This window comes from Girardinichthys multiradiatus, chromosome 18, assembly GCF_021462225.1.
Source record: "Girardinichthys multiradiatus isolate DD_20200921_A chromosome 18, DD_fGirMul_XY1, whole genome shotgun sequence".
NCBI lineage: Eukaryota > Metazoa > Chordata > Actinopteri > Cyprinodontiformes > Goodeidae > Girardinichthys > Girardinichthys multiradiatus.
Genome location: NC_061810.1, coordinates 44,474,328 through 44,487,770, shown reverse-complemented (window position 1 = coordinate 44,487,770; position 13,443 = coordinate 44,474,328). Strand labels below are relative to the sequence as shown.

Sequence of the window (13,443 nt, the reverse complement as noted above, 5' to 3'; positions counted from 1 at the left end):
CGAGGCAGGGGAACAGTTTGCAGAACATCCAGGCTGTCTAAACAGAAGAAGATTTTTAAGAAACACAGCTTACTTTGTTGAGCTGTTTTCTAAAAGAAACTGATTAATCCACATTAAATAAAGATGACAGCTATCTTTGATAGAATGTCTTTCAACTGTGCAGAAGTCTTGAGTCATCCATTTTTTTTTTCATTTTAAATTAAAATAACGAGGCTTTCTTTTGTTTTTATTGTTATCTTTTTGGATTTTAGCTCATTTTACATGTATTTTCTGATCAGGGCCAGACCAGTTTCAGATTAAAGCTTTATTTTGTTTTTTGGGTAACTTACCTAACTTTGACCTATGAGTTATTTAGGCCTAAAACAGTCTCCAAAGGTAAATGAATGAAATTGCTTACATGGTCTTGTTCAAGGACTGAACTGTGGCTGAAAACTGAAAAGCCTCCAAAAACCTTCAAGAACTATTGATCAATAACCCTTTACAAGATCATTATAAAGTTTCCCTTGAATAATTTTTGGCCAAACAATCTTAAAGACATATTTTCAAATTTCCAAACAGTTTGCATTTTTGTTGAATCCCAAGACGAGTTAGATTTTCTCCTAATATTTACTGACTTGTTTTTAATTTGGATATTGCTTTAAAGGTAGTTTTCTTTTCAAAATGTAATAATTTTCAGTGTTGTGCGAAGGAGAATTTTTAAAGGAATGGGAAAAAGTGGATAAATGGAGCACGATAAAAACATATCACAACAATTCTGTATCGGAATTGTTTACAAAGATGGAAAAATAAGAGAGAATGATTGAGAAAAAACTAAACAGAAGTATAATTCCTATTCATTATATTCTTATAATTGATCTTTTTTAAGGGTTAGGGTTTAGGTGGTTCCTCCTTTAACGATGTCCACACGTGTGCTCAGAGGGGGGAAGGAGGAAGTTATTTTCTCGTTAGATTGTAAAACTTGTTAATGCACAGCTCCCTGCTCCCTCCCTCCCCTCTCCAGGAGCCGTGCCGAGCTGCGGGGTTGGGACATTCCTGGTTTGACGAGCAGCCTGGCCGCTGCCATGATTTGCTGAGCAACTCGACACTGACTGCCTTCAAAGATGCGTGTGTGGAAGAGGCAGCAGTAGAGACGGAGACGGAGAGCTGGAGGAGTTGCACTAACGGGAGACAAACAACCGGGAGCGGACTCCAAACTTGAGTCCAGACCTAAAGGGGAAGTTGGCACACCTTGGCCCCCGAAGCCTACGTTTGCTTTACGGGTCTTAGAAAAAAAAAAAAAAAAACTTTCCACCTCCGAGTCTTCATGTTCCTGCCGTCACCTCGCACTTTGAGCCCGTTTCTAATGGAGGGCCCTGCACGGATTTGGGATCAGAATAATGCGTTTTCTCGCTGCTGAGGGACCCGTAGCGTCGCAGCTTTCGCCCTCCTGGAAGAGAGGTAAGGGAGGCGGAGAGGGCTCGGGAGAAGGCTCGGTGTGCGCACCGGGGCCAGCTGAGCTGGTGTGGGAATAACAAAAGAAAGGTGACGCTAAAAGGAGCTGTGATTGCGGTGTTTGGTTAACTCTGGTGAACTGCGGCGCCCCTGCACACGACTCTTCGTTAATACTCAGTTTGTGTATGAAGCCATGGTGCACATTATAGACTACCTCTGAATGCATGCATTATGCTATGAGCTGGCCTGATTTTATGCGTTATGTTTGGGTTTTGGCAAGGTTTGCAACAATTGCATTTAAAAAAAAATAAATCTTTGATCCTAAAAAAGAAATAGTAATGCTGATTGGTTTGAATAAAGGAATCACTGTTTAGCTCAGGAATAGGCATTCACTCATTATAGTAACTATGGCATTCCCGAAATGCAATAAAAAAAATAATACAAAATGTGTATAAATGTAATTGCAAATACTTAAAACAGAAAAGCAAGAGTGATAATTATAAAAAAACATCAAAGAATAAAAAGTTGATATTGAACATAAATTAGTCAGGCTATCTGCTCAGGTAGCCAGCCTTCATTCCACTTGTGGCTAGCCAGCTGGAGTTTTAAAACAGTGTCACATTAAGACTGATTGATGTTCCTCTGATAGTTTACACAATATGAATGTCCATCTTTTTTTTTTTACCATGGGAAATATTTCCAAACAGAAGATTTTGTTTTCTTTCAAGCAAAGGAAATGTGTAGTTGCCAGCTGACTAGCAGTGCACAGCAACAACTGGGGAATGGTGGGAAATCTTTCTATGCTCCATATAGATAGAGAAAAATCCATGCCATCTCTGGCATCTCATTAGAAGGACTTGGAACAATATAACAGAAAGATTCTGCTACTTTGAAATCGTAGCGTTTTACCTGGATATGTTCAGCCGACTCATGCCTGATTTAAACAGAAGTAGCAAGCCTAAAGAAATATTACAACTCATTAATTTTGTTTTGTTTGACCAAATTCAGAAAAGTTAACCTTTTAAAGTTTCACTGGGAGGCTCCAGTATACAGCTCATTGCTGCTGTCTCTGAGATCAACAGAAACAAAAGCTTAAATATTTGTTCGGTAAACAATCCCAAGCAGTCCCGGAGATTCACCTAACAACCCTGTTAAAAGCACATTCCCTGCAGGCTGCTTTTCTGTGTGAAAAGATGAAAGGCCATCTATTTAAAAAGGACAAATATGCTCCCACCTGAACACATTAGTGTTGCCTTTATAATGGATCACAACAGTCTTGAAATCGTCAAACTTTCACCAACATATATACCAAGTTAACATTTGGTTGTTTTTTTTACCTACCTTCCTGCAGAGGCAGAAAACCTTTTATTGTTTCAGTTAAATGTTTTAGCTGTCGTAAAAGGTGGTTTGACAAGTGCAAAACTCAGTGCGTTAAATAGTGAGTAACTTCTGCTCATCGTTTGCTGAGCAGGAATGTATCGATCATCAGAGGAAAGGGTCAAAGCACCAGAAAAAGATTTCAAAGGATAAGAAAGTCAATAAAACTTTACACAGAATCCCTAGATTTAAATGTAAAATTTTTGAAATATCTTACAGTCACTGCGTTCTTGGATTCCATGTCTAAACGTAATGCTGTTGTGTCCTGCCCCATTTATCAATATACACAGTGATTTCTGTCCCATATTGCTGGTATTTGGAGGAAATTCCAAAAAAGATGGACACTTCAAGAATTTATCAGGGGTGAATAAAGTTTGGAATCTCTCTCTCTTTCTCTCACGCATGTGCGACATGCAGTCAGTGGGACACACATGGCTGCTCTTGGATGAAAACCTCAAGTTCAAACAATTGCACATGCATTGTTGCATCGGGTGGGGGACAAGAAGACACTTCCGACGTCTTTCAGACCCTTGCGGTGCCTCCTGATGCTCTTGAACGACGCAGAAAGGCTTGCTCTTTGGCTTAGGCTTACGTGCAGAGTGCTTTTGTTTTTGTAGTAATTTGTGTTTTTTTTTCATTTCCTCTCCTTTAGTTTTTCTCACTTTAACATAATTAAGTTGATCATTTTGGTGAATTACTGAGCCTGTCTTCCTTTCAACAGTTTTTTTTCTCGTTTTTGTGTTCAAAGAAATAAGCTTTTACTCTTCTATTATGAAAGCCTGACAACAAATTGTGATGGTTTTTAGATGGTTTTTGGCACAGATATACGTCTACATACTGCTTTTCATTGTTTTACAGGATCAAAACTTTTCAACATCTCAGCAAAATTACATTTAATTATAAAATAAAGAAAGGATACATTTAAAAGCACAAATTAATCCTAAAATCTAGTTATTTCATCAATAGCTGCCTTATTTTAAACCCATCAGACCAGCTAGTTGAGTATTTTTGGTATAAAAGACAACATTGTTTCCTCTACAGTACATCTTGTTTTGGTGATGCTGATTGAATGAGAAATTAACGATTTATTTATTTTTTCCTTGGTTTTTCTTTTTCTTTTTTCAGGGGAATTAATAAACCATTAGTGGACCTGGCTCTTATCAGACCGACCCGCACAAAGCACAACTGCTCCATTAAGAGGGCCTGAATAATCTGAGCTATTAGGGCGCTCGTTAATGATGAACACATGTTTCTGTAGGAAAACTATGTTAAGTGGGCAATTTGAATGTAAGCATGTGTAATGAAACCAGCCCCTGCTCTCATAATGGCTCTCTTGATTTTTCAGTTTTTTGGGGTTTTTTTCTGATGCGACGTTGTGTTCACACAGCCACATGCGCACCAGCAGCGACAAATAATGTCTGAACACTAACAGCTGAGCTAAAACAAAAAAAACAGTCAGGTCCCTGAGTGAGTAGTTCTGGCTTTAAAATTAGGTGTTTTTCATTTATGTAAAAAAAGAGACAATTTTATCACCCAAGAGTACACTTTTGGGTAAAAAAAAAAAAGCATTTTAAGATGATTACAATGACTTGAAATTTTTAGTTTTCAGATTGAAAAGGCTAAGCTTTTTCTTCCTTTTATCTTCTGTGATGGATTAGTGGATGAAGGACGAGGTGGGAAAGGGTGTGTCTGTAAGCCAGCAGACACATCCGTACCCTGTGGGTGTAATAATACATCCAGCTCATGAGACTAAATAAGATTTTAGCAATATTTTAGGGAAAACTAAAAGTCCATATTTTGTGGTTTTCACAAATAGTGAACGTTTCACAAATGACAATGTGTTTAAATGTTTCCATCCAGGTTTGACCAGACTATATGTTACATTTTATTACTTGGTCCTAATGCTAACAAAGCATTATCAATGCTCCCTTTTTATATTTTCACAAACAGAATAAAGATTTAATGAATCTCAAACTGTTTTAAAGAATCTTAGCTCATTGCAGAGATTTACAGTTCAAGTTTGGCCAGTCTAAGTATTTATGTTGTTGAACTAGAGATGATTAAATGCAGTCCAGACTTCTAAGAAACTGTAAAATAACCCTTCAGATGCTTACTCTAAGCTGGTGTCAGTGTTTTTTATTCTTTTACCAGGTATCTAAAAGTTTGCCAGACAAATAATTTAAAAGTTATGGCAGCTTCATCCATGTGTCTGTAACAGAGTGTTGCCTGCCAGCTCTTTGACACAACAGCAAAATTCAGGAACTACCTCCTCTCTCGCTTCAATAATACGGGTGATCATAGATACAGGGCATTCATCTTAATGCATACACCTTCATACCTGGAGCTCAAAATAATAGCTGAACCTTTTAAGATTGTGAGATCTTGTTATATTCCCAGTGAACCCACTGAGCCCACTGTTTATTGCTTTAATCTTTTCTGTTTAGAGTGTCTCCACTGTCAATGGATAAAGACTTAAGGTGGAAATAAATTAGTCTGATTAAAGATTTATCTTAATTTTTAAGCCATTAGGCAAACCTGAATCCTCATCCCAAAGTGAATGGATGTGAATTTCCCAAATCATGTTTTGTTTCTTTATTTTATCATGGCGTCAAAAGCTCATCATATTAAAATGACCATTATTTTAGGCACTTCAACTGTTCTTCATGGAGATGCACCGATCAGGCTTTTCCTGGCTAATATTGGTTTCAGATTTTCTTTATGGTCTGACCTGCAGATTCCAATTTTGCCTCTAGGGACAGTAGCACATAAAAAGGAAAAAAAAAATGCTCAAATTTACTTGACAGAGGTAGTAGTTTTGAATCAACCGGAAAATTAAGATCTTGCAATTGTGTGCCCATTTGTGTACCATAGCACTTAAATTTACAAAAAGTGCATCAAAGTACATCCAGTTGATGCGTTTATGGACTGAAAATTGTTAGAGTTCTTAGTTTTGATGCATTTAATTAATAAGAGGGGAAAAAAAACTAGATTTGTTTTCAGGATTTAACCTGTAGGTCATGGAAAAAATTGATTCGGATGTCTGGTCGAATTATTGAATCTCTACTTTTTCATCATCCTCCCAGCAATTTGACTGCTGGATTATAGTCACTACTTTCCCCGGACCTCTCTGATAGCAACTGTTTTCAGCTCAAGTACAACAAAAAGGAATTTTAGAGGCTTGTTTTATGGTTGACATTTGACCTTCCAGGCAGCCATTCCCAAACTAAAAACCTGGCTTGTTTTGAACTCCTGACACCTCTCATTGCTCTAGGATTGAGTCATGCTGAAGTAGTTTCTAATGCTGGCTTTTATTCTGCAAGCTTCAGCTCCTGTTTGTCAGGAATACACGAGAACCCGAGGGCCATTTTAGATGGACACAGGGGCGCTTTGGGCAGCAGGCCAGTGAGCGGGTTGGTGCTGATTGACAACACCCAGCAGCCATGAGCAGGGGGTCGTTGGGAAAGCTTGGTTTGTGAGGTGCCCTCCAGACTTTACTTTCCACCTTCGGTTTCCTTCTGTGAATGCTTTCTGACACAAACTGTGTTAGGTTGAAGTAGCCATGAGGGTGAAAGCAGTGCCTGGACATCCCACTTCTTTGTATGTGACTCTGTCATTAGCACCTCTTATCAGCTCAGAACTTGCAATAATTAATGTAATTATTTTAACTACACAACACATATTTCTCTGTGGGACCCCATCTCCGTTCTTTCCCCCCCTCATCCGAGTCTCGTGCTCGTTACTCCATCAGCTTTTCAGACATGCTGTGTCCGACCCCTCCTGAATGTCAGAGGTGAGTTCAGCATAGCCCAGTGTGCGTCCGGCGGCTCTCAGAAGATGGCTGGATTGAGTTTCTGAAAGTCCGGAGCCGTAAAGGACCTGAAACCATATAACGACTTTTGAGAGATTGGAGAAATGAAATGAAAAACATCGGGGCCATAATTGGTAAGACAAACAAACAGTTTTTGGAGCAGCAGAAACAGATGTTGGAGGCAGCCACCAAAAGGCAGTGGAGGGAAACTGTTCTGCTTCTTCTCTGAAAGATGGGGCGGTTTCTGTTAATGTAATGGGAATACAGGCTCCAGCTAAATGTATATGTGTCTGTGTTCTCAATATGATAAAGGAATGTAAACCAGTACCACACACAGGGATGCTATGAGGAAGAATAAACTATCCAGGCAGCTTCAGATAATGAAAATGCATCAGGAACAGTTTATTTGACACAGTGGGGGATGCTTTTTTTCCCGGTAAGAAAATATTAAAATCATGGTAAAAAGAAAGTATGTCCTCTTTCAGATCTGGGGTTTTATGAATCAGTAGAGAATATTTGGTCTTATCTAATTTCTAAAAAATTTAAATTTAACTCAAACTGAACAAAAAACAAGATTCTTTACTGTCAGTATTTATTAAACAAAGATAAAGCCAACATGGAAAATCTGTCCTAAAAACTAAGTACACCCCTGGTGCTTCCATAGGGTTTAAGATTTAAACATTGCTGGCAATCAGCTACATTTGATAAATAAATCATCATCTGTGTGACGCTCTATAAAACAAACAGTTTTGACTTTTTTGCTGGTCTGAAAAATACAGGTTTGTGTTTTAGCACAATGCCAAGACAGAAAGACATTAGGCAATGACCTCAGAGAAACATCTGTTGCTGCCCATCAACCTGGAAAGGGTTATAAGGTCATTTAAAAACTATTTCTCAAGTCCATAATTTTACAGGGATATAGATTTATTCCCGAGTGGTTTACAAGGACTGGAATAATGCCTACTTTGGTCTAATCTTTGAACAGATGACACTGGATTAAAGATGTTTTGACCAAAATGCACAAACATTCCATCTGAGCTGTCAAGCACAGTGGTGGAGGGTTGATGATATGGGCTTAATATGCAGCTACAAGAGCTGGCCACACTTCAGTGATCAAGTCAACCATAAACTCCTCTGTGTAAGTATTCTAGAGTCAAATGTGAGCTAAAGCTTGACCAAACCTGGGCCATCAACAGGACAGTGATCCCAGAGATGGCAGGAGATTAACAACAGAATGGCTTAAAAAAAGAACAAGCAAGGTGTTGCTTTGGCCCAGTCAAAGTCCAGACCTCAACCTAATTGAAATCCTGTAGTGGGGCTTGAAGAGCTGAGCAGAAACAAATGTTAGTAATGCCTACATAGTGATGGGAGAGACTAATAAGGTTCTGTGGGAAATAGTTCAAGTTATTGGTGGTAAAGGTGGTTCTAAAAACGTAATCATTCAAAGGATGTAATTAGATTTTCCACACATAGAGCTTCCATTTTGGCTTTATCTTTGGTTAATTAATAAAAACAGTCCAGAATCAGTTGTGTTTTTTAAACACTTGGGGTTCGATTTACATAATTTTGGAACCTGATAAACATTTTAATATCTACCTATATGTGAAACCCTACGAACCAAAACAGGGTGTACTTTCTTTTTCCCATGCATTAATGTAGGTCAGATCTTATGCTGAATTTTGCGTTCCTGCCAGAATCAACTTGTAGTTGTCAAACAGAAGACTGATGACAACCATTGTTCTGCAGCTTCTTCTTTTGTTATCGTAATAATTTGTCTCCACCAGGAAGGAGAACCTCTGGCGCTGAACTTGTGAACCAAAGCCATGCTGACAAAGAAGATGTGAAGAGATTTTTTCTTTCTTGTACATTCTTTGCCTTTTCCTGTTTGCAGGATTCATTTCTGTTTTGCTTCCTGTAAGTGACCTCGCTCGGTCCGGTTCGGTCCGTCACCTCAGCGCCAAGGTCCCCTGGGAGTCCGACCTCCTTCTGGAAAGCTGCTAGCTACTGCAGCTTTTTACTCTCAAAACCAATGAGTCCCATCTGATGCGGGTTTTCTGCAGGGACAGGTATGCCTGCGCTGTTTTAGAAGCCGACGCACAGATCAGCGAGACTATATTAAGGCAAAAGTAGTGGCTGGCACTCCCCTTTCAGCTGACAAACAGGCTTCTTGTTTGAAGGGCTGTTTTTCTCCCAGATCAGAGCGTGAGGCAGCATGGAGACTGCTGCTGCTGCCTGCCTCTTGGCCTGTGGTTGCGGGTGCCATTTTGGGCCTTCCCTCCACCAACATGTGGCCCTTCAGGGAGCAGCAGAAACCCCTATTTATAAAACATATTTAAAGTGAGCAGAAGAATCTAATTCAGACTGGTTCTGGTTTTTTTTTCTGCCTTGTGGATGAAACTGTTTGGCCTCTGTTAGAAGTGCTGGCACACTTTAGCAAATGCAGAGGGACCTCGACGAAGTGTTTTATTGTTTTTGCTCTGTCTTCTTTTTCTCTTCATGTGGTTGTGTTCTCCCAGAAAGCTCCTCTCACATCTGATGCCTGCAGCAACAACTTTCAAAGGAGTTTCATCTTTATTTTAAGGGCCAGATGTGTGGATTTATCGCCCCGTGAGTTTTTTTTGCGATCGCCGCACAACAAGCAAGATGTGCTACAAATAGAGACGGATAAACATTTAGACAGCCTAAATAAAGCGATCACACTCTGTTTAGGAGCGAGTATTTATCTTGAGGTCCTCAGGCTTGTAAGACAGCTGGTTTGTTTGCAAAAGATTTGGGGATTTGGGGAAGAAGACTAATTATATTTTAATCTTTTTTTTTTGTATGTTTGTTTTGGTCGAGCCGTCCGCTTGTGGGGGTTCAGTTTTTTTTTGCAGGCGAGACTTTCTGTCACATAAATCCTCCCCTCCATGGATCTACTGCAATTGCTTTATCATACTTTCCGAGTCCATTCTTCACACAGAGGAATGAAAAAGTTCTCTCTTTCTCATGCCTCTCAGTCAACAAACAAAAAGGCGACACAAAAGCAAAGAGTTTTATCTCTGCATGTCTGTCTGTCTAAGCACTGTTTGGACATTTATGTCTTTGCTTTGCTGCACGTGTTCAAAACTGCTTTATTTAATATCTATTTAATGCAGTAAATTCTAAGGTTTCCACACACCACCTTTTCAGGTTTATTGTGTTTTTGGTTGGTTGAACGATGCATTTTTTTTGCATCCTGTTTCTACTTGGAGGTCAAAATTTGCACACATTTTTTTTATGTCAGCTATTGTGTCACTCAAAGGTTTCAAATCATTAAACTAGTTTTGATATTAACCTGAGTAAATGCAAAATGCAGTTTCCAAATGATTAATTGCTCCCTGAACCTAATAACTGGCCATATCACTCTTGGCTGTAACAACTGCTCTTAAGGGTTTGTATTGAATCTTTTACATCACTGTGGAGGAATTCTGACCCACTCTTCTTTACAGAATTGTCTAAATTCAGCCACATAAGAACTTTTTGTGCAAGGTCCTACTGCAGCATCTGATTTGGATTTACTACACCTCTGGATCTTTGACTATCGCCCTTTTAAAACCTTCATTTTGGGATTCTTAACCAAAGTGCACAAGAGTTTAGGCTTACAAACTGATGGCCAGACATTTTCCTGCCTGATCTTCGTGTTGAGAGCAGATTTTGTAGCTCCATTGGTAAAGCCAAGTCTTTAAGGTCCTGAAGCACCAAAGTAGCACCAGTTCATCACACTACCACCACCGTGTTTGTCTGTCTGTGTTGTGTTCTTTGTCTGAAATGCTGTTAGTTTAATGTCTGTTGTAATGGGTCTCACACCTAGAAAGTTCCACTTTTGTCTTGTAAGATCTCAGAAAATGTTCTCACATGTCTCGGGGACCATCATGATGTTTCTAGGAAAATGTGAGCAAGGCCTTTGCGTTCTTTTTGGTCAGCCATGGTTTTCTGCCTACCAAATCTCCCATGGATGTTATTTTCACCCAGTCTCTGTCCTACTGTTGAACCATGAACACTGACCTTAACTGGAAGATTAATCCTGCTGTGCTTAATAATTTTGTTTGACCACCCAGTTCTTGTGAAGGTTCACCACTGTTCCAAATGTTCTCCTTTTGTGGATAATGGCTCCAACTGTGGTTTGCTGGGGCCTAAATCCTTGGAAACCGATTTTGTAAGACTTTCAAATGGATCAATGTTAATGACTTTGTTTTTCATCTTGTCTTGAATGGTCTTAAATGATGTGTTGCTTTTTGAGATGTTTTGGCCTACCTCATGTTGTTGAACAAGTCCTATTTACACAGTTTCCTCATTCTATAGCTCTGGTAATAATCAGTTGTAGGTGCAGCGAGTATAGTGAGATTAAACTCAGCTTTCCACAAAACTGTGGTTTGCCACAGTTAGTTTGTAATTTAACAAGGGTGGAAACATTTAAGTGTGTAAAACAAAAAAAGAGAAGCACAAACAGTCATCAGGCAAATAGTTTTTGACAGCACTGTAGTGGTGATGCCAAAATATCTTTTTATCACCATTAAAGGCAACCCAAGTAACACTAGTGGTACTAGTACCGCAGTTTAAGAACTTTGGACTATATGTATGTTGTAGTTTTGCAGTGGTTTTGGTTGGAGAGTCTGGGACCCATCAGGAGGAACCTGAACAGAAATTATTGCTGTGGACACGAGCGGGGATGGCATCCAGGAGAGCTGGTAGGGTCGGACTTTGGGGCAGTTGGATCAGATCTCTGAATACCCGCACGACTTCTCCAGACCTGCCCACCCTAGAGAGATTGGACATTGTTGGGATATTTTTTTTTATTTTTTATTCCCACCCCTGCCTCACATCAGTGTTTTCCCATCATCTCTCTAATCAGGACTGATATTACGGAATGTGAGTCTGTGGCTTCCTGCCCCGGCTGCATAGCTCCCGTCCCTCTTCCTGGGATGAATAGGGCTCTTGGCACATGTGAGAGATCAGTGTTAGAACAGACCCTGCAGGCAAGAAGGGCAGTCTTGTGCATTCCTGCGATCCATCAGAATTACCTTTTCGTCTAGTAACGTTCCTCCGTGGGCTGAAAGGCCTGTGAAATCAGCTGGAAGGGCCCAGAGAGTGCAGACAATAGCAGAGGGTTGTTAGTTACATGCGCTTTGAAAAAGGTCTTGAGGTGGCCTTGTATGGCGTTGATACTCAGAGATCTGTTTCCAGTGTCCGAGGGTGCTATTGAGTTTCCTCCCTGTGGTTAATCCCGCTGTTCAGGACCTTGGGAAACAACCATGCCTCCTCTACCCTCCTGGGGCTCCCCCTCGCAGATTCCCAGGAAAAACAAGACGTTTCAGAACAATCGCCAATTAAGATGGGGTCTTACATACTGTACTATTCAGTCTCCACTCTCTTTCCCGTCTGTCTCAATCTTTCTGTCCCCTCCCTTTCTGTGTGCTCCCAGCTCTCCTGCTTGTCTCCTCGGCCAACATGCCTTAGGGTGGAATTAGCGCTGTCTCCCAGGTCCCGGCCCTGGCACTTGGGGAGAGTCGGGCTTTGGGTGAACTGAGGCGTTGTTGGGAGGAGGTGGGGGTGTGTGTGCGGCCTTGGTAAACAGGCCTTTGTGGGATGTGACTGTCTGATCCCTGAGGGCCTCTTCTTTCATTCCTCCACTAGTCAGATACCACTCCACGGCAGTGGAAGTTGGGACTCTGGCGTCAGCGAGCTCTGGGACCATCTTGGCCTCTTTGTCACCCTGCACCTCCAGGACTGCTGATGCTCTGTCCATCAGCGCTCTTGACAGATGTGTACGGAGAGGAAATGCAGTATAAGTTTAACACCCTGTAGGAGAGTGTTAATATTCAAATTCAATTCAAAAATACTTTATTAATCCCAAAGGGAAATTAAATGTTGTTGTAGCTCATTATGAAGGTTTCTTCAAAGAGCCGTTGTAGATGCTGATGGCTGTGGGCAGGAAGGAACTCCTGTAGCGTTCCGTCTTACAGCACATCTGAAGAAGCCTCTGACTGTAGACACTCTGTTGTTGTAGGACAGTCTCATGAAAAGGATGCTCAGAGTTCTCCATAATGTTCTTCATTTTATGAAGAATCCTTCTTTCCACAATGATCCCCAGAGGAGTCCCCAGAACAGAGCCAACCTTCTTTATCAGCTTGTTGAGCCTTTTTAAGTCCCTGGTTCTGATGCTGCTTCCCCAGCAGATGATGGCAGAAGAGATCACACTCTCCACAACAGACTTATAGAAGATATGCAGCATCTTGCTGCAAACACCAAAGGACCTAAGCTTCCTCAAGAAGTACAGTCTGCTCTGTCCCTTCTTGTAGATGGCTTCACAGTTGCATCTCCACTCTAGTCTGTTGTCCAGGTGAACACCGAGGTATTTATACTCCTCCACCACCTCCACTTATTCTCCCATGATAGAAATAGTTTTTGACTTATTCCTGTTTCTCTTAAAATCTACAATCATCTCCTTTGTTTTAGTCACGTTCAAAATAAGATGATTGTTTCCACACCATGCCACAAAGCGGTCCACCACCTTCCTGTACTCAGCTTCTTGTCCATCTCTGATCCACCCCACGACTGCAGAATCATCCGAGTATTTCTGCAGATGACAGCAGTCTGTCTTGTACTGGAAGTCTGAGGTGTACAGAGTGAAAAGGAATGGTGAGAGTACAGTCCCCTGTGGTGCTCCTGTGCTGCTGACTACCTGGTTAGACTCATAACCCTTCAGTCTCACAAACTGTGGTCTGTTTGTCACGTAGTCTTTGATCCAGGAGATTGTTGAGGTCTCCACCTGAGTCTTCTGGAGTTTCTGACAAAGCAAATCAGGTTGG

General features: G+C 40.7%; 1 protein-coding gene across 1 annotated transcript in view; it reads left to right on the top strand.

Annotated features, from left to right (window-relative positions):
• Positions 1-944: 944 nt before the first annotated feature.
• cdon (cell adhesion associated, oncogene regulated) overlaps positions 945-13,443 on the top strand; it is a 43,818-nt gene continuing 31,319 nt past the window's right edge. Inside the window, exon 1 of the mRNA XM_047391996.1 lies at positions 945-1,437. The gene's annotated coding sequence lies outside the window, so the exon portion shown is untranslated. The remainder of the gene's footprint in view (positions 1,438-13,443) is intronic.